Source organism: Erythrolamprus reginae, chromosome 3 (genome assembly GCF_031021105.1).
Source record: "Erythrolamprus reginae isolate rEryReg1 chromosome 3, rEryReg1.hap1, whole genome shotgun sequence".
Lineage (NCBI taxonomy): Eukaryota > Metazoa > Chordata > Lepidosauria > Squamata > Dipsadidae > Erythrolamprus > Erythrolamprus reginae.
This window is the reverse complement of record NC_091952.1, coordinates 201383656-201389144: the sequence shown is the minus strand read 5'-3', so window position 1 is coordinate 201389144 and position 5489 is coordinate 201383656. Positions and strand designations below refer to the sequence as shown.

General features: G+C 35.0%; 1 pseudogene; it reads left to right on the top strand.

The window, feature by feature from the left end:
* Positions 1-3902: 3902 nt before the first annotated feature.
* LOC139166094 (U2 spliceosomal RNA) lies at positions 3903-4038 on the top strand (annotated as a pseudogene).
* The last annotated feature ends 1451 nt before the right edge of the window (positions 4039-5489 follow it).

Here is a 5489-nt window from a genome sequence, read left to right as displayed (position 1 = left end):
AACATCTTGAATCTCTAAAGACAAGGGCTCTCTTTGTAGACTTTAGTTCAGCATTCAATACCATCATACCGGACATTCTTCTGACTAAATTAAATCAGCTAGCGGTACCCAAACATTCTTGTAAGTGGATCACAAGCAGCAGGTAAAGCAGCATCTCCAAGTCTTTGGAGAGGGGCGGCATACAAACAAACAAACAAACAAACAAACAAATAAATAAATAAAATAATAAATCCACCATAGTGATCTCATTTGCTATGTTGTATTGAAATAATAATAATAATAATAATAATAATAATAATAATAATAATAATAATAATAATAATAACAACAACAACATTGGTTGCCGATCAGTTTCCGGTCACAATTCAAAGTGTTGGTTATGACCTATAAAGCCCTTCATGGCACCAGACCAGATTACCTCAGGGACCGCCTTCTGCTGCACGAATCCCAGCAACCAGTTAGGTCCCACAGAGTGGATCTTCTCCGGGTCCCGTCAACTAAGCAATGTCGCCTGGCGGGACCCAGGGGAAGAGCCTTCTCTGTGGCGGCCCCGGCCCTCTGGAACCAACTCCCCCCCGAGATTAGAACTGCCTCCACCCTCCTTGCCTTTCGTAAACAACTTAAAACCCACCTCTGCTGCTAGGCATGGGGGAATTGAAATCCTCTTTCCCCCTAGGCCTTTACAATTCTATGCATGGTATGTATGTATGTATGTTTGGTTTTTATATTAATTGATTTTTAATCATCAATACCAAATTACTATTGTACACTGTTTTATTGTCGCTGTTAGCCGCCCCGAGTCTCTGGAGAGGGGCGGCATACAAATCCAATAAATAAATAATAAATAATAATAATAATAATAATAATAATAATAATAATAATAAAAATCTAGCATAGTGATCTCGTTTGCTGTGTTGTATTGAAATAATATAATAATAATAATAATAATAATAATAATAATAATAATAATAATGGTTATGTGATCAAAATTCAGATGCTTGGCAACTGACTCATAGTTATGACAGTTGCAGTGTCCCAGGGTCATGTGATCACTTTTTACTACTTTCTTATAAGCAAAGTCAACAGAGAAGCCAGTTTTTCTTAACAACCATGACACTAACTCAACAACTGTAGTGATTTACTTAACAACCTGATTCACTTAACAACCATGGCAAAAAGAAAAGAAATAATAAAATGCAGTAAAATTCACTTAACAAATGTTTCACTTAGCAATAGAAATGTTGGGCTTAATTGTGCTCGTTAATTTGAGGACTACCTGCAAATACTTTTATAAAATAGGATTCGCTTTATTTATTATTTTATTTATTTATTAGATTTGTATGCCGCCCCTCTCATCCCAATGCTAGGGGAGAATTAATCATGATGTGATGTCAATGGCAGAGTGATCTTATTGGCTGTGTTCTTACAATATGGGAAATTGCATACTAGCAGCTAAGCATGTTTTGCTGAAAATCCAGAACAGAGCATGCTATACCATTATTTTCACAGGCCATGACAAAGTTTCCAGAGTGAAGGCCTCCTGCAACTTAGAGCTGACATCAGGTGGGCATTTTTTTCCTGAGATAAACCTGGGGCTGAGGCAGAATGTTCATTTGACAAATATTGTACCATGTCAAGCAATAATGAAGGAAGTGTGAGCAGATACATCAGCTCCCCTTGTTCCTTTTTCCCAACTCTTAACATACCATCGTTGTTATAAATGTTTAATTGAAAGTGAGATCCACCATAACTAAATGGCTGACACTATTCTAAATATTTTTAATAATGAAATTGGTTTATTATTTTATAAGTGCTTGTTTGTTTTATTCAGATTCCATTTTTGTCATTAATGTTTCTTTGTACATAGTACTACAAATGACTAGACTATTTTTTTAAATTAAATGAATATTAAATAATGGTTTTTCTTTATCCTCTTCCTCTCTTTCTCTCTCTGTGTAACAGAGTCAAGTTAGCAATTTTCTGAAGTTTTGACAGACTGAGCACAAAATGTTTGCCATCACTGCCAAAGAAACTGTAAGTGAAAGCACCATTGTTAAATTAACCACTGATTAGAGTTTTAGGCCAATACAGTCAACACAATAATCCTACAGTAGATTGCACTACTGAACAGAGCAGCAGTGACCTCTGAATTTTTCTATGTGTGGAGCAAAACATGCAATCCAGTTTGTAAATTAAGCATGACTAAGTGTCAGTTTGGTCTACAAAGCCAATTTGGCTCTCTGGTGGTTAAGGCATTGACCTAAAAACCAGGAGATCATGAGTTCTAGTCTGGTTTTGGGCATGAAGTCAGCTGGATGACCTTGGGCCAGTTAATTTCTCTTAGCTCTAATAAAGATGCAATGCCAAAACACATCTGAACAATCTTGCAAAGAAAACTGCAGAAGTTTGTCCAGACAGTATCTGAGAAGCAAACACAATTGAATGGGAAAAAGGTGTTATGCATATTCAGTCGCAGAGGCATAACATTACTGAGTTGAGATTTATCCCTAGATCACCAAAACATTTTTTAAACCATTTCAGATGCTTATATGAATAAAACATTACACATATGATCAGGAAGATATCACCTAGCTTATTTGGACTCTAAACCTTGTAAAAGTCCCCTGCCCCAAATATCTTTTTTTTTTAAAAAATCTGTACAGTTGGGAAAATCTCACCACTTTCCAAAGTGTAAGAAATAAGAGTCCAATAAAATATCTTGTCCTAAAAAAGCCACAACAAGCCAGAACACATTAAATTGTTACATGTTGTTGCTACTCTACTGTGTGGATTATTTGGATATTTGAGGTATAAGGAGTGGTAAACAATAAGTAGGAGTAAAAAGCCATTCAAATCAGGTGTCTGGCATGGCAGTCCTATTTTGTTAAAATCAACCTTGTCTTGCCATGAATAGTGGGGCTTCTCGCTAGCAGATGTGGTTAAGGTTGCAATCTATATCAAGCTTAAGTATTGGCTTCACAGAAATGTTGTGAGAGAATTTGACTTGTGGGGGGCTCCTAATTAGTTTTCTGCAGAAAAGCTTTCAGGAGGAAAAGAAAAAGAAAAAACAAGTACTACCTTTGGATCAATATTTGAGGAGCTGTCCATCTGAAAGCCCCCTGGTGATGGGAAGCAAAGCTTTACCAGAGGAGGGAAACAAAATAAAACAATGGGAATCAGCCAAAGGGACCCAAAATATGGATGTTTCTTTAAAGTTGATGAAAAGGGAGGGAAAGAGGGAAACCGGCGACGATGGACATTTGGTTGGCTGGACCACCCATCTCAAACCTCCCTCCCTTCCACTTTCCAACTTGTTTTTCAGGATGACCAGTTTTTAGCCTTGGGGATTGAGTTATCAAAAGCTAAACCAGCAGTAATCTGTGATCCCTTGTGAGATTCCTTTGAACTGACAACCATACAAATAACTCTTGTTCATAACTGCGCAATATCTTTCCTGGCACTTGCCAGGATAAGGAAGATTCAAAGAGAAACAAATTAAACCATAAAACAATCCAAAAACCTGTCTTTGAAAGTTCAGGTGACAATTTCTACAACTATCGTTGTAGGAGCTGGAAAACTTTTGAAAAAGATGGATGATCATGGTATATGCACACACACACACATATTTATTTATTTATGTCCAGAAACTAATGGATTTTTCCAGAAATGGATTTGTTTGTAATATATATTTTTTCAGATGTTTCTAATTTTGTAGTAATTGGATCATCTTCTAAGATTAATAATAAATATAGTGATATAATTGCTGATAATGAAAAAAATGCTTTATTTTGGGGATATAAATAAATTATTATTATTATTATTATTATTATTATATTTGTATGCCGCCCTTTTCCGAAGACTTGGGGCGGCTCACAGAAAATAAATAATATTAATAAATAATAATATATTCTTGGACTTTTGACTAAGATCAAGGGTAGTATCTTTTCTTATCAGTTCAATATCTAATATCTTGCTGTACACTGCCCAGAGTAACTTTCCATGAGATAGATAGACATATAAATTTGTAATGTACTTGTTACCTAAGGGTATTTTGTAAGATATCCAAACCATTCCTTCAAAGATATGAGTAAAAGGTTACAATTCCCAACCATGATCTCACTATGTTCTGAAGGTGATTCTAAGCCAGCAACTTTCTACTCTAATTATTCTGCTCTAATATTTTTTTAAAAAAACCTTGATATTTATTAAGTATACTTTAACAGTATAAAAATAAGTATACTTTAAGTATATTTAACAGTATAAGACACATATTTACACAACCATCCATAACTATGACCCATTAGGTTCTATTTATCCTTCATAGTGGTTGCTTTGTTCCGCTATGCATTTTAGATGTTAAATGCAAGAAGGTGATGAACATAAAAACCATTCATCCATTCTTCTTTATTTCTAATTTGGAGGCTTAGGCTAGGTCCCAAAAGTTGCTAAACCAAGGACCTTGGAGCACCCTCAATTAAAAAGTTTATTTCCTTATGCATCCAGTGAAGAAAATTATGGTTTCTATCTTTTTAGCCAATATCATTTAAAATTAAGATACAAAATTCTCCCGATAGACCCAGCATCTTGTAAAGCAAGAAAAGTTCTATATTTTCATACATGCTGGCCTAAACAGCGACTTTCAGATTACTGTTAGTAATATAGTGATCATTTCCACAGAGCATGCTCTGTTAGTAAAATTTGAGGACAACAGATAATGGATTGTGAAAAAAAATATCTATGCCCCTCTTCAATTGTGCAAGACTGAGATGCAGATGTTAACAAAAGTGCATACATCTAAATCCTGAAATATTTTTTTTAAAATTACTGATAGTATCTGATGTTATTGAAGAAATAAATTCTGACAAAGATATGCTTCAGAAAAGTGTTACAAGCATGCATCAAGTTCTTTGGTTTCATAATTCAAGACCACTGCCACAAAAGAATGAAACAGGGAGAGAAGATAACGCTTTCAAGGAGATGAAAGTTGAGAGAAGGTTTCTTACAACCAATGTTGACATACTTTCTTTATCTGTCCTCCGTGACTCACTCTCGCAACAGACCCAAGTTGAGCAACTGGCACGCAACAGCTTCTGCTGATAACTCAGCTCATTGGGACGCCTTTCCTGTGAAGCATGTAGTGAAGAGCAGAGAATAGAGAGGCTTATTCAAGACGGCTTTACATACTTATGTAGAAAGCACAATTTTTTATCTACACTTGTTTCTTTATACAAGTTGCAAGTACCATTATGCCTATGTATATAATCTGCCTTGACATTTCTAGAAAATGGCTATTTTATTTATTTATTTTATTTATTTATTTATTCATTTGTCCAATACACAAATACATAGGAAGAAAAATAGACATGTAGTAATATATATAAGGGTAAAGTGAACTTAGAGGAGAGGATATATGAAAGAAAGAAAATATATATGATAAGTGAGAGAAAGGAAAGACAATTGGACAGGGGATGAAAGGCATACCAGTGCAC